The sequence below is a fragment of the Ursus americanus genome, chromosome 27, assembly GCF_024610735.1.
Source record: "Ursus americanus isolate L20-20 chromosome 27, mUrsAme1.1.p, whole genome shotgun sequence".
In the NCBI taxonomy this organism is placed as follows: Eukaryota; Metazoa; Chordata; class Mammalia; order Carnivora; family Ursidae; genus Ursus; species Ursus americanus.
In genome coordinates, this window is record NC_142153.1 from 37,903,509 (window position 1) to 37,920,190 (window position 16,682).

The 16,682-nt window shown below is 38.5% G+C and overlaps 1 protein-coding gene across 7 annotated transcripts in view; it reads left to right on the forward strand.

The window, feature by feature from the left end:
- TENM3 (teneurin transmembrane protein 3) overlaps window positions 1-16,682 on the forward strand; it is a 589,152-nt gene that overhangs the window by 411,600 nt on the left and 160,870 nt on the right. The gene's annotated exons all lie outside the window — the stretch shown is intronic.

Here is a 16,682-nt window from a genome sequence, read left to right on the forward strand (position 1 = left end):
GTCAGCAGGGAGCCTGCTTCTCCCTCTGCCTGCTGCTCCCCCTGCTTGTGCTCTCTTGCTCTCTCTCTCTGACAAATAAGTAAATAAAATCTTAAAAAAAAAAAAAAGTAATAGGAAGAAAGAGGAAGAAGAAAGTATGATGTATAAGGATTTGCCAGGTGCTGTTTATATTTAAGGCTCATTTCAATTTGTGGCATAAAAACTTTTGTCTCAGTGAGAGGAGGTTAATTCAGAATGCTGTTGTCCTAAATCAGTGTCTAAGTGCTGTGCTGACTGTTTAATTTTTCATCAAACCAGACAGTTTCAGAATGAAAGGATTATAAGAACTTGGGCTGCCTGGGTGGCTCAGTCAGTTAAGGGTCTGCCTTTGACTCAGGTCATGATCCAAGGGTCCTGGGATCAGCCCTGCATCAGGCTCCCTGCTCAGTGGGGAGCCTGCTTCTCCCTCTGCCCCTCCTTCTGCGTGTTGTGCACAGGCATGCGTTCTCTCTCTGTCTAATAAATAAAATCCTTTAAAAAAGTATTAAAATAATAAAAATAAATAAAAAAGAAAGGGTTATAAGAACAATTGCACTAGAACCTTTATATGTGTAAAATGAGACTATCCTGAACACAGGGGGACATACTGTTACCCAACTAAGTTTTATTCCCACAAGTAAAGTTGCTTGTTAAGCCCATATTTATTATGCCTAAGATAAATAAGAAAAAGAAAGAAAATGAGAGAGGTAGTGGAAAAGCAGCCATTGGTTGGAATACAGCCATTGGTTGAATATAGCCATTAGATGAATACAGCCATTGGTTGAAGACAGCCACTGGTAGAGTACAGCCATTGGTTGAAGACAGCCATTGGTTGAAGATAGCCATTGGTTGAAGACAGCCATTGGTTGAATATAGCCATTGGTTGGAATACAGCAATTGGTTGACTCTCAACTTGAATTTTTCTAGTTTCTATGTCAGGTTGTAGCAAATATTTAACCCTTTGTCAGCCCCTTCACGGAAAAAGCTTCTGTTGTTCTCTAAATATGTAGTTCTTAAAATAATACATAAAATATTTGTTTTTATTTTCTTCTCACAATAGCACAAAGATAAGAGGGAGCATATATTGAAGCCAACATATTGAATAAAATTTTGTTCAAGAAGTTCAAATTTAGAATTTTAAATGTAAAATGTTACATTTAAAGGTAAATCATATATTCACTAAAAATGTAAAACAAAGGTAAAATTTGGTCCTGAATTTACTCAAAGAAGGAACAACTGTGTGTCTTTAGCTCTGTAGCAGTATTATAATTTTTGTTTCCAAAACTCTTCAGCTCTACTGAAATAGAGACCTCATTCTAAAATAAAGTGTGGGATTAAAGGTGATTACTAAGATAAGTGAAAGCAAAAGCATGATTTTTATTTATTTATTTTTAAAGATTTTATTTCTTTATTTGAGAAAAAGAGAGCATGAGCGGGGGGAGGGACAGAGGCAGCAGGAGAAGCAGGTTCCCCGCTGAGGAAGGAGCCCGATGCAGGACTCGATCTCAGGACCCTGAGATCATGACTTGAGCCAAAGGCAGATGCTTAACTGACTGAGCCACCCAGGTGCCCAAAAAACATGATTTTTAAAATGAAATTATTATTAACTAATTGTAATGCTCCTGCCTCAGGTTGCTTATTTAGCAGGTATCATGCCAATAATTCAAATGGAAAAGTATTCTGTGGATTGATAATAGCTCTAAAATGAAGGTCATTCCCAGGAGTCAAAATTGATATATATTCCTGAATAAAACCTAGTAGTTTTATTTTTAAGTATCTTTTTTTTCCCGCAAAATGGTTTTATGGAAAAACTAATCTGTAACAAAACCTTGGCATTGAGTGTGGAAAGTTCCGCCAGTTCTGAGTGGAGCACACAGAGGTTCCACGGGGACAGGTTGGAGGGGGGCCCGGACAGTTCCACCAGCAGGCATTTTCTCTTCCCCTTCTTGAGAGGTGGGCAGAAAACCTCTGGACCAGTTTCAGCAAGCTCCATCCTGAAGCCTCGCTCTGTGGAGCCCTCCGGGTACTTCAGAGCCCGGCTAAACCCTGTAGGTGGGCGATGGCAGCCAGCTGCTTCTCCTTCAGTCTCTCAGTCCTGTGTCTCTCCTCCCTAAGATCGGGTTTAGCCCCACCAGGAGGATGGGAGTGCTGGGACAGGGGTGTCACACTTCAGGACATCACTTCCCACAAATATTTTCTTTCTTTTTTTAAAGATGTATTTATTTATTTTATAGAGAAAGCACAAGAGGGAAGGCCAGAGGGGGAGGGACAGAGAAACTCAAGTAGACTGAGCTGAGTGCAGAGCCCAACTCGAGGCTCGATCTCATAATCCAGAGATTACAACCTGAGCTGAAACCAAGGGGCTGACACTTACCCCGCTACACCACCCAGGTGCCCCTGCACAAACATTTTCAAATGAAGCAGGACTCCAAAAGAAAAGAGTTAAGAATACGTCTATTTGCGGATAGGATGGGGACGTAATCTAATCTGTCACAGTTTTGTCCAGCTGTATCCGTAAGCCCAGATACAAACACAGTTCAGCGTCACAAGCGGAACCTGTGCTCTGCAGTCAGCCGGTTTTCATCCCGGGTCCATCACTGAAATGATCTCTGTAATCATCTACAGATTATTTCAGTCTCAGGTCAATTTCCAGCGCCACCATACTGCTTACTGAAAAGACTGTTGTGACTTGAATGAAGCACGTAGGTAAAGTAGCCAGCAAATGATAGGTGCTCCATAAATGTTTTTAAAACACAACCAAATAATAATAGCAACCATTGCATGGGAGGAGATAACCTAATTAGTTAACAGTTGAACAAATATAAATATCATTTATCGTCAAGTAGCTCTCTTCTCTCCAGCGGACAAGAAAAGTATTTATCTCTACTGGAATAGTTACAGTCTGATTTATCTTTGTGTGGTAGGTGGGTCAAACCCAGAGCCACAGATTTATCAGAATAAAAGCTCTTGCTTCTTTCACTGTTTCTGTCATTCAACAAAAAGTAAGGTGAATTTTTGCAGGTAGGAACCCCAAGTCTGCTCATTTCATTCTTGAGAACGGAAAAAAATCTTTAAATTATAATGAAAGGCAACTATTCATATTCTTGAAACATTTAATTAATGAAAGTAGTAAATGTTTGGAATGAATCAGTCCAAGCCTTGATAGATGCATTGTCTCCACATCAGTCAGATGGTAGACCTCAGTTTTGCTTAAGGTGTTTGAAGCTTTAGGTGTCTTTTGAGCATGATGAAGATACCGTACAATAGAGTAGGTGTGTTATTTTGTTTAATTGAGGTGAACCAGTTTCTTTATAATAGCAATTAAAACACCAAGAAAGCACGCATTAATTATTCGCTATAGGCCTTAAGTGATTTTTGAAAGCATAATTTCAACAAATTGCAATTACTGTATATTCTGATAATGTTTGGTTTTGGATAACCAGCAATCTGTATAAAATATTCATACACGGGGGTGCCTGGGTGGCACAGCGGTTAAGCGTCTGCCTTCGGCTTAGGCTGTGATCCCGGTGTTATGGGATCGAGCCCCACATCAGATTCCTCCGCTATGAACCTGCTTCTTCCTCTCCCACTCCCCCTGCTTGTGTTCCCTCTCTCGCTAGCTGTCTCTATCTCTGTCAAATAACTAAATAAAATCTTTTAAAAATATATATATATTCATACATGATAACCTTAATTTCCATAGTACCTAAGAAAATGAATTCTTAATTACTTCTAACACATTTCTAGCCACTTCTCTGAACATGATCAAAGTCTAAGGTCATCCCTGCCATGACTCTGGTCATAGCTAATGACTGTGATTTACTCCTTATCTTTTTCTGAGTATGACCTCTTCATTCTGAGGCACCCCTCTTCCTCCTCCTCAGCAACCGTTTTGTGAGGTTTTTTTTTTTAATCCTTTTACTCTTCCCTAATATTGTCTGTGAAAATGTTTCAATCCTCTCATGTGTGTGTACATGCTTGTGTATGTGTGTGTGTGTGTGTGTGTTATCTCTACCTAACATCAGTATTACAGGGTGATTTTATCTTTTTCCTAGAATTAATTTCTGTCCAATTTTAAAACTGTGTTTTGCTCTAAAATTTCATCTTCTGGTTACATCACCAACTCACAAACACCCTGTCAAAGACAATTGCTTCTCGCTTCCTGTGTTTCTTCGTTTTTCCCTTGACATAGTTTCGGCTTTGGTATTTCTTTATTCAGACCTGAGGTGAAGTCTGTTTTCTAGTATACCATTTTCAGAAGCCTTTCTCCTTAGGCTGCAAGATTACATTCTTGGATATGCAATTAACCAGCTAAGCTTCATAAATTCTATTTGACATCCCCTCCAATTCTACTGTGACTCTCTTTGTGATTTCTTCGCATCTCACCTCATATTGTGAACCACTTGAACTATTACCACTGGAAGCCATCTTGTTTCAGTCACACCCTGCACTATTATGAGAGTGCTTCTTTCTGCTCATGGAGGCGTGGAGAAAAGAATGGTTTGGGGACAGACAAATCTGGTTAAAATCTTAATGTTCTACTAGCTATATCACCTTAGGCAGATTACTCATATATTTTTATCTCTCTTTTTTTTTTCCATAAAATGGGTTTGGTAATACTTCTGAGAAATTTTATAAGGATTTGTTGAAATGTCATTGCAAAGTATCTTTAGTTTCTTTGCTTTTCTTTATACTTTTCCTCTGCTATACATTTAAGAGAAAAATAATGAATTCCGTATTTAGAAAGATGAATAATAACTTAGAAGGTGGTAAAGGCTTGGTAAAGGAAAGGCAATGACAACTAACAAGAATTGGCATGTTGATTGATTTTTGTGATTGATTAGAAAGCCTTTTCAACTTGGGAGATAGGTATTTTTTGAGCGAGAATAACCGGTATTTTTCCTGTTTGGTTGGGGTGACTTCCTACAGGAGATCAACTATGAAGTAAATTTTCAAAGACAGGGTTTGCTTTAGGAAAAAGGAACAGTGACCCTAAGGGGAGGAAATTATCTGAAATCCTGGTGGGGTAGTGATGTCATAAAATGAATCCTGAATGCATTCACTCTTTCCGGGGGTGTTTATGAACGTCTTACAGTGCATCTGTATGAAAAACTCAAGGGTGTTATAGAGGACCTGGAGAAGTGGTAACTACTTTTGAGAAATACATGGACTACATTCCAGAACAAATTCAGTTAGAGTAAATTTTTGAAATTACCTTATCTTACCTTCTTTTAGAGGCCATTGAGGTTTAGTAAGCTGCCTGAGGTCACATGACTAGTCGGTGGCAGCTCTCAGCTAGATCCCAGATTCTAAATTTGCTCCTTTTCTTCTCCTAGTGACTCCAGTTTTGTTAATTACATATGAAAGGAACTAAAAGCACTCAACCCCCAAATACATGTATTTATTCAATTATTACTTGTACAGATGTAGCAAGGTACTAATCTCATGCACATTATCATACATATATAAAACTAAAATTTGAAAGGATGAAATGAAATAAATAGCATTTCTAAACAATTTTATTTTCTTTCAATCTGTCACTTAATTTTGTTTGTTTAGTAAATAATTAAGTATATATTTATAAGATAATTACATATCAAATATTAATCATACTATAAACATTTTTTGACCCTAACGACTATATGAATTTCCTTTTGACAAATAAAAATTATATACATTTAGATTGCACAGTTTGATTTTTTTAAGTTCATTAAGTGTATGTATACACACATTGTAAAATGATTAATATATCCATCACCGCACCTGGTTAATCTTTTGTGTGTCTGTGTGTGTGTGTGTATGTGGGGTGGGAGCACTCAAGGTCTACTCTAAGCAATTTTCAAGTATCCAATACAATGTTATTAACTATAATCCCCTGGCTGTACATTAGATCACCAGCACTTACTCATGGTATAACTAAAAGTTTGTACCCTTTGACAAGCATCTTCCCAATTCCCCCACCTCCCCAGCCCCTGGCAACCACCATTCTGCTCTCTGGTTCTATGAGTTGGATTTTTTTTAGATTCTACACAAGTGGGATCATACAGTATCTGTTGAAATTTGACTAATGTCTCTGATGTTCTGGCAAACTAATTAGAAGTTGTTAAATTTTCACATCTTTAAATAAACAAGGACCAAACTCACTCACATACCATGTTTTGCAGACTTTCAAGCAGTTCAGAAAAATTAAAAATTGTTATAGATGGCAATCATTGTTCTTGGCAACAAAATAATATATTGATGGGAATATTTCCAAATGTGAGTTTCAAAAAATCCTGTCTGAACTAAGAGTTTCTTTAAAGAAGCAGTACTTCCTTCCTTGTTCCTGAATACTGCTTTACCTTGAAGGGGCAGATTAATAATTTTTTCAAAAATATGTTCTTGGTACTATGCTACTGATAGCCACTGTCATCCCAGAAAAGATCATCAAATTTGGACCCTTCTCCTTTTTATATATTTAACTCTAAGGTTTATAACTCTTGGGTACTTTGCCATGAGCTAGCTGGCTAACCTTGATGTGGTTGAAAACGATGTTCAGAATCCCTGCACAACTTATCCCAAAGAATTGCTAAGAGTCTTGTGTTAATTATAATCACACACAAGCAGCAGAAGTTAAAGGTGAGAGCATCGCTGTCAAGTCCTCTACTCAGCAAGCTCACCCTTCTCTCAGGGACCCCTCACAGATATCAGCGACTTTCCCACAAGAGGACCGGAAGCAGCCTCCGCTATCATCACTGTATTACATATCATTAAAGCTCAGTATCTGTCTTATTCTTTAGACAGGAGATAAGTACAAACTGAAGTGTGTTTTATGCACAAGTTAAGATATGTATCTCATATAGAAACTACCACTATATTATGTAACTGGTTAAGAACATAAATTTTAGGGCCAAAAAGACCTGGCTTTGCCTCTGTATAAACTTTGACAAATTAAGCCTCAATTTCCTCATCTTAAAAAAGTAAATTTTATTACACACACACACACACACACACACACACACACACACAGTGGGGATTTCGTGAAGTTAAAACTAGAGAATAGTTTCCTTGCATAGAGTAAATAGGTGCTCAGTAAGGTTTATTTAAAAACTCTTTCCTCTCTTTGGACTGGTGGTTTTGTGTTTTGTTTTGGTAAGTAGTTATGGTTCACTAGCACATATGTGATTGACTAAGATACCTTCTGCATCTCTTACAATCCTGAAATTCTTTTATTCTTCATAAACTTACATCTACACTTGAAATTCTTCTATCTAGATCGTACTTCCTTCTCAAACTTATCTAGAAACTCTGAACAGTTTTAAGCGTAGATGGCCATCGATAATTGAATGAATTAATAATTAAAATCTTGTTCAAGTAGCACATAGGAATTTTAAGATTTTTTTTTTCATTCCCATTTTAGTTTTAATATATTTAGTATGTAATTGCCAACAGTAGGTGTAATTGACAATCTTAAAACACATAGGAAAATATCTAATATAGATTTGTGCATTTGATGCTATGGCCACACCATTATAAAAACTAAAATTTAAAACAAGGGCTGTTAAGCTACTTTAACCTTCTTGGTAATGGTAAAAGAAGAAAAAAAAAATCTGCATATTTAACCTATTGTTCAGTTCCTAATCCTCCCAAACTCTGTAACAAGATTTTGTGCTTGATTATAGATGTGTCTATGTTTAAATAAGTCATAATAAAAATATTTTGCTTCCTATTATAACCCTATATATTTTTATACAGCTGTGGTCATACTTAAATTTTATGTTATGTAAGTTTCTCACTTAATACTGAAAAATAAATATGAATTCACTAAAATGCATTTCCCACAAATCACATTAATACTCTAGAATTTTTCTTCCCAGTTTTCAGAGATCAAAGCTATACTTACCACGATCATGTTTGTGTATTCAGTATAATTACAAATTGCTACAGTGGCAATTGCTAAAATATATAATTATTCGTGCATTCATATTGCAGAATTTTTTGGTAAAATATTAAGAACAGGTTTTGTCTGAAAGCACTTTTTTGTACAACCACTAATAGCTCATATTAATTCAGGTAACAGCGGTGAAATGTATCTTGTTTATAAACTTTTCATTTAAGACATTTTTCTTGCTGGGCTCACCTCCTGGTGTGAAAGTTGTCCAAAGATAATAGCACATCAATTCAAAAGTGTAATAGATTTGAGACCACAACATGCTATCAGCATGAAGAAGTAGTTTATCAGTCTCGCTAACTCACTGTGTCACAGCTAGAATCATTACATATTTGTTCTTTTGTTTTCACATCAAAATATATAATTTATATTCTAATGTTGAGTACTCACTTGGGGGGTGTTTAATTTTCTTATTTAAAATATTTTTTTAATGCATACCATAATTAATTTAGAGGTAATAAAAGAAGAGGCATTTTAATTAGTAGGACTCTAAAAACATGTTCTTTTTACAATTCAGGGATGCATAGTATAACTACTTGCTATAAAACATTTTCAATTAAGTTTATAGTAATAGTATCTTTATATTAGAGGCAAAATAATTAATCCATTTAGAACCAGCCCTGGCCAAATCTTAGAAAATTTACACACACGTACACACGCACACGCATATACACCTATGCTTGGACTCACCCTATTTCACAGTTTTCAGAGATTAAATTATCAAAATGCAAAAAGAAAAATATTGAAGTTCAGTCTGTTATTGGCCACTGTAGGTAAATTTTACTATTTCCTGTTTCCCTTTATGTCAATCCTTGACATAAGCCTTTTCAGTTTTGAGCTCCCGTTTGCTAGTTTTTATTTTTAGTTATAGCTTTTGTTGAGTTCTGTTGCTACCACAGTGGTTATTGAAATGAATTAAAACCTAGCCCTCTAAGTACTTTCTGCTTTCCTCATCTGGGTGAGTACTCTTCTCGGTTCTCCTGCTCCCACCCTTGAAAGCCTGTTTGAAAATAATATCGAAAGACTGAGAGAAGAAACTTTGTCTTTAACTGTAATAATGAGGATTCAGTATGTTGTTGTTGTTGTTTTTTCAAATATGCTGGAATTCTGCTTCCTCTGAACCTCAGTAAGAGGATTTTTTTTTCATCCTGTCATCTTGTAGCTCTGAAGCTGCCAGTTACAACCTCGGTCAGGGTGTGGGGGTGCATCCCCAGTGACCCGTATTAAGAACGCCACCTTGATTGTCACTCCTGGTCCCCAGCAGCTTCAAAGAAGGAGAAAAGTAAAGGAGAAGGCGTTTACGCAGGGAATATTTTTATTTCTTTCCCTTCTCCTCAATATAGCAGATGTGCAAACGAGTAAAGAGGTTATATTTATGTGTGTGCATGTGTGTGTGCACAGTGCCTTAAAAATATTTATAACTGAGTTTTCCAGAAGTCTCTGCTAACAGATAAAGAGAAGGATGAGAGGGAGCTTTTTTCCCCCTATAAATTTTAATACAGGTTGTAAATTGAAGCCAAGATTATAGAGGAAAAAAGAATGTATAAAACGATTCTAGCCAGAAAGGTTAAGGGTAGGGAAATAGCATTTTCTGTATGAAGACAGCAGGAACCTTTTGGAAAGTTGTAAATACCCACGGTGAATTATCAGCTAGACTTCTACATGGCTCACAAATCCAAGTATTAAGTTCGAAGAGAGACCGAAAGAGAACCCCCGAAAGAAGGGACTTGTGGAATAAGATAGTGTTTTGGTGAATGTCTTACAGACACGTGGAAATATAGATAGTGTAGGAAACAAAGAAGAACCAAGAGAGGACAGATACTGGCATCTCACTTAGAGGTAAAGTGCAATAAACATGATAGATGCTTGAAAGTAGCAACGGGATGAGAAGGCGTGAAGGGCCTGATTTCTTAACAAACAGATGAATTTGAAAGGGAAGTACAACAAAGGGGGATGTTGGAAGTAAGAAATGAAGAGGGAGATGATTTAGAACGACGAAAAATGTTTAAGCCATTTGATCCTGGTGTCAGATGGATTGAGCCTCGTGTTGTAAAAATTCCATTCGTTCTAAGTTGACCGTCTGATGTGAGCTACCAGCAGTAACTTTCTAAGCAGGAATCTTTGAATGATTTTCTGATCTTGATGAGAGTCTTGAGAGAAACTGAAGCTAAAAAACCAATATGCCAATACGTTACTATAGCGGTTCTCAAAGTGTGGTCTCTGGACTGACAGCATCAGCTGCAGGGTTCCACTGAGACCTTCTGGTTTAATGAGCCCTCCAAGGGGCTCTGATGTGAGCTCAAGTTTGAGGACCGCTGCCTTAATGTATGGCATGGTCTCTAAGTAGATCGTGTTCCTATCAGTGGCCACCTAAGTTCACCAGGCCTTACCAAAACCTCTGATCCCATAATCAGGCTGGTTGAAATGTTTTCTTGTGAAAGATTGGAGACTGCAGAACACCTTTTGCAGCCTTCCTCAGCTGCTAGTGTGGGTGGGCTTCTCCCTGAAAATTCCCAGCAGCCTCTGCAGTCTCTTAGTTCAGGAATCTCACAGAGCTTCCCAGGGCCAGCATCCTCAACCGATGGAGATTGCTTTCCAAATAGCGAGGTCTCGAAACACAGTCAGTGACCGTACTAGATGTCTTTGGCTACCTATTGAGAATTAGTTGCTAAGAGGGAAAGAAAAACAAGCCAGAACCCAGCCTTGAATAAGAACAGGTAATTTTCTATATAGGCTTTTGCTTTCTTTAGTTTTCTTGTAAATAGCTGCCAGAAATTTTGTATTTTGCTGCCTTAATTTTTTTTTATTTCTCTGCATTATTATCTAAAGCACATCATTTGAGTAAAGTGCCTTTTCAGTCTTTTAATTAGTTATAAATACAATTTATAACAGATATACATGTAACAGATCATCCAGTTGGCTTTGGAACTTAAAATGAAGGATCTGGTAGTGAAAATTCAAGACTGTGATAATGAACCGCAGGTTATTTGTAAGTTTTCAGTGTTTGGAAGGTAGTTACTATCATGGTTCAGGTGTATCAATAGATACTGACAAATACTGGAGGCTGTTGCAACTCCTGCAGTATTCAATCGATATATTCCCAGTTACAGTGTACAAGCAATTAAATAAGCGGTAACGAGCAATATGGAAGGAAGATAAGGCACAATAATTAAATTTTATATATTTTGACAGTTTTTGCAAAGTATTTTCTCTTAAAATGAATTCTAGGCAACCCGCCCATTGTTTTGGCATCATCAAGTGACTAAAACTATGTCGAACTCGGTAGTTAATTTTAGCCTTCATATATTTCCAGGTAAATTTAATCCATACGTGCGGGATTCATTTGCTTTAGATCTGAAAATGTCATTTTGGAAGAGTCGTTTGATGTTGAGGAAATCTTGTGAGACCTTTAATACGCCTCTTAAATCCAGAAAGTTATATTTTGCCTGAAGGAAAAGGAACCTACACCTTAAAATTCCCTCAGCTCTTAAGTGAGAACTTTGGACTCTGAAAAGGTGGTAAATGTGACCAAATAGAGTCAATCTTCTCATTGGCACACTGTCTTTGAAATGAGAACATCTAATTTGAAGTAAGCAATCTGTATTCTAGGTAAAAGTTTTATTAATTTGCCTAGAAACGTAAGTAGAAAGCAGGACATCAAGATATTTTATTTAAGCAGTTCACATTAAGTTTGAAGTAGATTACACTCTTTGTTTAACCAAGAATATAAGAAGAGCAATTTACCCCAAACATACAGACATAGTGAAGAGAAGGGCCATATGCACCCCAATGTTCATAGCAGCATTGTCCACAATAGCCAAATCGTGGAAGGAGCCGAGATGCCCTTCAACAGATGACTGGATTAAGAAGTTGTGGTCCATATATACAATGGAATATTACTCAGCTATCAGAAAGAAGGATTACCCAACATTTGCTACAACATGGACGGCACTGGAGGAGATAATGCTAAGTGAAATAAGTCAAGCAGAGAAAGACAATTATCATATGATTTCTCTCATCTATGGAACATAAGAACTAGGAAGATCGGTAGGAGAAGAAAGGGATAAAGAAAGGGGGGGTAATCAGAAGGGGGAATGAAGCATGAGAGACTATGGACTCTGAGAAACAAACTGAGGGCTTCAGAGGGGAGGGGGTGGGGGAATGGGATAGACTGGTGATGGGTAGTAAGGCGGGCACATATTGCATGGAGCACTGGGTGTTATACGCAACTAATGAATCATCGAACTTTACATCAGAAACCAGGGATGTACTGTACGGTGACTAACATAATATAATTAAAAAAATTAAAATTAAAAAAATAATAAAAATTTTTAAAAAAAGAATATAAGAAGAGCAAGAAAGCATTCATATCTCCTGGGCAGTAGTCTTTCTCCCTATAAGACATACTAGGTTATACACAAAAGAAATCGTATTCCAGGTGTTCGTATGTCGCTAATGAAGGTTTCAGCTATGCAATAAGGGCAGCACTGAACACTGTGACACTCTTTTTAGTCATTTGCTCTGTTGGCTAATCTCTAAAAAGGTTTTTAATGCTGTATAAAATATTGAAGAAAGGAAACCTCTTTTGTATGAAGACAGCCAGTTATGAAGTTGATCTAATTAAAATTTCATTCAGTGGTTGCACACTTTCTTTTTGACTCTTATTTTCTCTCTCTTAATGTCCCAGTGAGGAAATGATTCAAACCACTTTGAGTAACGCTATATATTTTCCAAGGATGCTTTTCATTTTGGTCCCTGTAATTTGCAACTTATGAAACCATGCTCTGGATATTAGAGGAATGACATGATTATATTAACCTCCTGAATGAAAGACTAGTGTGGACCCTTTTGTTTCCTAGTGACTCTTGTAAGCTTACAATTTAATTATATAATTATATATTATAACTTAATTTTGTACTTGATGTCAGGATCTTTTCAAATGAGCATTGATAATGCTGATATATAATATAATATGATATGATATAATATAATATATAAAAGGATGTTTAAATTTACTTTAAAAATCTGATTATTTTGCCATTTAAAATCTTATGATAGTAAGTTTTGTAGCTTATTATTTTGAAAGACAAAACCAGTCAAAAGTGAAGAGTCTCTAAGGAACAAAGCATACCTGCTGAGAGATGGAGGAAAAAAGCAAAACAAATGACAAGAAGCAGTTGTAAGCGGCCTGAGGTAAGAGTAGGTAGGAATTGTGACCGGATGGATAGAAGTAGTTCAGCATACTGTGCAGGGCTAGTATTTAAAACATGACGTTTCGTATGAAAGTAGGAAATTTGAAATGAAAATACTACTTTTGCCTCTTCTTTGCCTCTGCCAAATAGGTTCAGAAGAGGAAGTTGAGTGTAAGAACTCAGAAGAACTTCTCAACCCCACAAAAAGGACAGACAGACAGGAAGGGAAGGAAGAAGGGAAAAGAAAAGGGAAGGGAGTAGGGAAGAGAGGAGGGAAGGGAAGGGAGGAAGGAAAGAGATGGAAGGGAAAGGAAGGAGGGTGGCGGGAGGGAGGGAGAGGTAGGGAAGGAGAGAGAGAAGGAGAGAGGGAAGGGAAGGAAGGAGGGAAGGCAGGCCGGCCATCTGCCATAAAGGAAAGAATGCAGGGTTCTCTGGGGCAGGGTGGATACTGGGGGTGGGGGGGCAGCTGCACAGGACAGGCAGGCTAGAAGAGTAATTGAAAATTACCCCAGAGTCCTTCAGAGAGACCTACAGAATAGAGTTACTAATAGTGACCCAAAGGCCTGAATAGGGACAGCAGGAGAGATGAGGGGATTTAGTCCCTGTCCCTCCTAATTTCAAATTTGTGACATGACCCATAGAAAGCTACATCACAGGATGGGTGAGAAATAGAAGCTAGGACAGAAGGCAGAAGCTGAAATGAAAAGGTTGGTCCCAAGGCCGATCAACAAAGAAACAGCTCTTTGAACTTCAGAAGGAAAGGGAGCAGTTATGAATTGTGCTTAATCCGGAGTAATCGTTTCCATTGCTGTTGGAGCGGCTCCACGACGAATAATGCCATGCAGGGTCCGGCTCCTGTCTGCTTGTTGTTGTTGTTAAATAGAATCCCCCTCCAGACTCCAAAGCCACAAAGCAACTGTTAGCGTTCGGTGACCTTCTGCACCAGCCGTCTTCGGGGCTTTGAAATTGATTTTCCTCCGCTCAGTGTCTGATAGTCTGCCTTCCAGTGCGCCTCTCTAGTTCATCGCCAGAGTGGAAGCGGGGCTCCGAGAGCCGCGGGACTGGAGGCAGGCGTCACGCAGGGCATCATTAGAAACATCAGAACGGAATCAGCCTGCGCCCGTGTGCTCGGTGTTAAAAAAAGAAGCTGCCGCTGCCGCTGCTGCTTTATTGCCGAATACAATGGGGAATATTCTCACAGGATTCACTTTTTTCATTCCCAAACACGGTCTGAGAAGTAAAGAAAATTTCTCCCTTTCTTCTCCAAACCTCATGTGGATGCCAGGTCAAAACCATCTGGTTTTGATAGTAATTTTTGCAGAATTTTTTTAGACCTGAGAAGCATATTCCCGAGGCTGGATGACCTGGCCGAGAGTCACAGGATGAGGAGGGCCTGGAATGACACACAGAAATAGGAGCCTTCTGGAGAATTCAATGATAAAATAATTCTCTCGTAAGAAAACTCGTGGTGTACTTTTCATACGGCTGACTTCCAGTGCCCACTGGTCTGTTTCTTCATTTGAGTGTGGTGGAGTCTCCAGATACACTAAGCGTTGTGTTGGACCTTGAGACGGGCACAAAACAGTTCTGGGCTCAAAGGTATACGTTAGTCCCAACATACCCTTGTCAGTGTTTTATATTTTCTGTGCGGCAATGGAAAAGCCATTGTTGACCTTGGAAAGAAGGCATCTTATCAGAACCTAAAAAGCAGATTTTTACCAAATCCGAAACCACCTGTCCCACTTTAGACAAAATAGGTTGACAAAGACCTTTTCTGCTCGTCTACTTACTGTCCAAGAAGTTTTTGCACGTGTGTTTTAACATACCTACTTGGAGGCCTAGTTTTACCTAAAGCAATCGTCCTCACACGGATGACACCATTTGTCTGTAAACAGATTCAAAATACATCATTTAAACCATCTTTATAGCTTCTTTCTGGGCTTACATACTAGAAAGCCATCTAAAATTATTGAAGATCAGTGTTTTGATTTGATTTGATTTGATTTTTTGAGAGAGTGTGTGAGTGGGTAGGGGGAGGGGCACAGGGAACAAGGGAGAGAATCTTAAGCAGACTCCACACCCAGCACAGAGCGTGACACAGGACTCGATCTCACAACCCTGAGATCATGACCTGAACCAAAATCAGCAGTCAGATGCTTAAGCAACTGAGCCATCCAGGGGCCCCAAAGACCAGTGATTTTAAAATGTAATAGGTAGTGTCTCCAGGGCACTGATTTGATATGGATAGTCATTTAGACAGAGAAAGGGGAAGTGTACTGAGTTTTAAAGTCAGTGGCCAAAAAAATACAATTAAATTCTTTTTCTCTTGCAGCAACATAATTAAATGTATGTATGAAGTTAGAAACTCTTTCAAAGTAAAGACTTAGTCTCCAGTTCCACTAATATTGATGAATAGTGTATTTTTGAGTATTACATCTTCGTTTTCAACAATATCTCAAAGTCGCATTTTGCTTTAAGAAAGATAATAATTTCATAGCAATTCAAGCCTAGCTTGTGAAAGAGTTGTTTGCCAGGGTTACCAAAGCAGATGGACATCACGTTGGAAACTTCTCAGCTTTTGGAAATTGAGATGCCTGATTCGTGGTTGGCAGGTGTCTAGCCAAGTGCTAGCTTGTTGTTTTGCTCATGGTAGATGTGTGCTTTCAGTGTCGGGGCTACGATCAGAATCTTCAGGGTCAGGCAGGTGCAGGTTCGAAACCTGCTTGAAATGACCCAGACTGCTTTGAATAAAGCTATGGCACCTTTTCCAGAAATGGTTTTTATTTTGGCCCCTGTGATTTTCAACTTTTATTATTAGTTTATTAGCTATAGGTCTTTGGCCGAGGTACTTAATTTCTGAGAATCACTTTCCCCATCAGCACAGGGCTCACCATTTTATTTGTTTTACCATATTTATTGAGCAACGACTATGTGCCAGGAACTTTCTAAGTCGTGAAAATACAGAGGTGAATAAGATTTCATGGAGCTCGCATCCTGATGGGAAAAGACCAACAGTAGATTAGTTCTGTGGGTATATCATTCTTATTCATCACCTTAGTGTGTGAGACACACAGCTTTTTCAGTCTGTTTCTGTCTATATGTTATTTAAAGCTCTCATGCCTAGAAACTTTACGCAGATGACTTAGGTCTCTCCCTGCCCCACCCCTGCCATTTAACACGATACTGCGGCCTGGCAGGAAGCTCCTTGTGGTTCAGTCTTCTCCACCAAACCACTGAGTTTTCGTGCTGTCTCTTCCTTCCTTGTTGATGGCCATGTTACCGCTAAGACAGCCTTCGTTCCTACCTGCGTGGCCTCTTCAGGTCCAGCCATACACGCTGCCATTTCCAAGCGACTCGTGAAGCTGTAGGAGTAATTCTGCTTCTTTCAAATCACATGGAGGCACAGAATCTCAAGGAGACTCTAAGTAAAACCCCTACATGCTCCGTGCATCCGTTTGCTCTTGGGGATCCCCATGCCTCCTCAGGCCTCTGTCTGAGGTTTAGGGTACAGGTGTCTACTTCTGTCAGGCTCTACTGATACA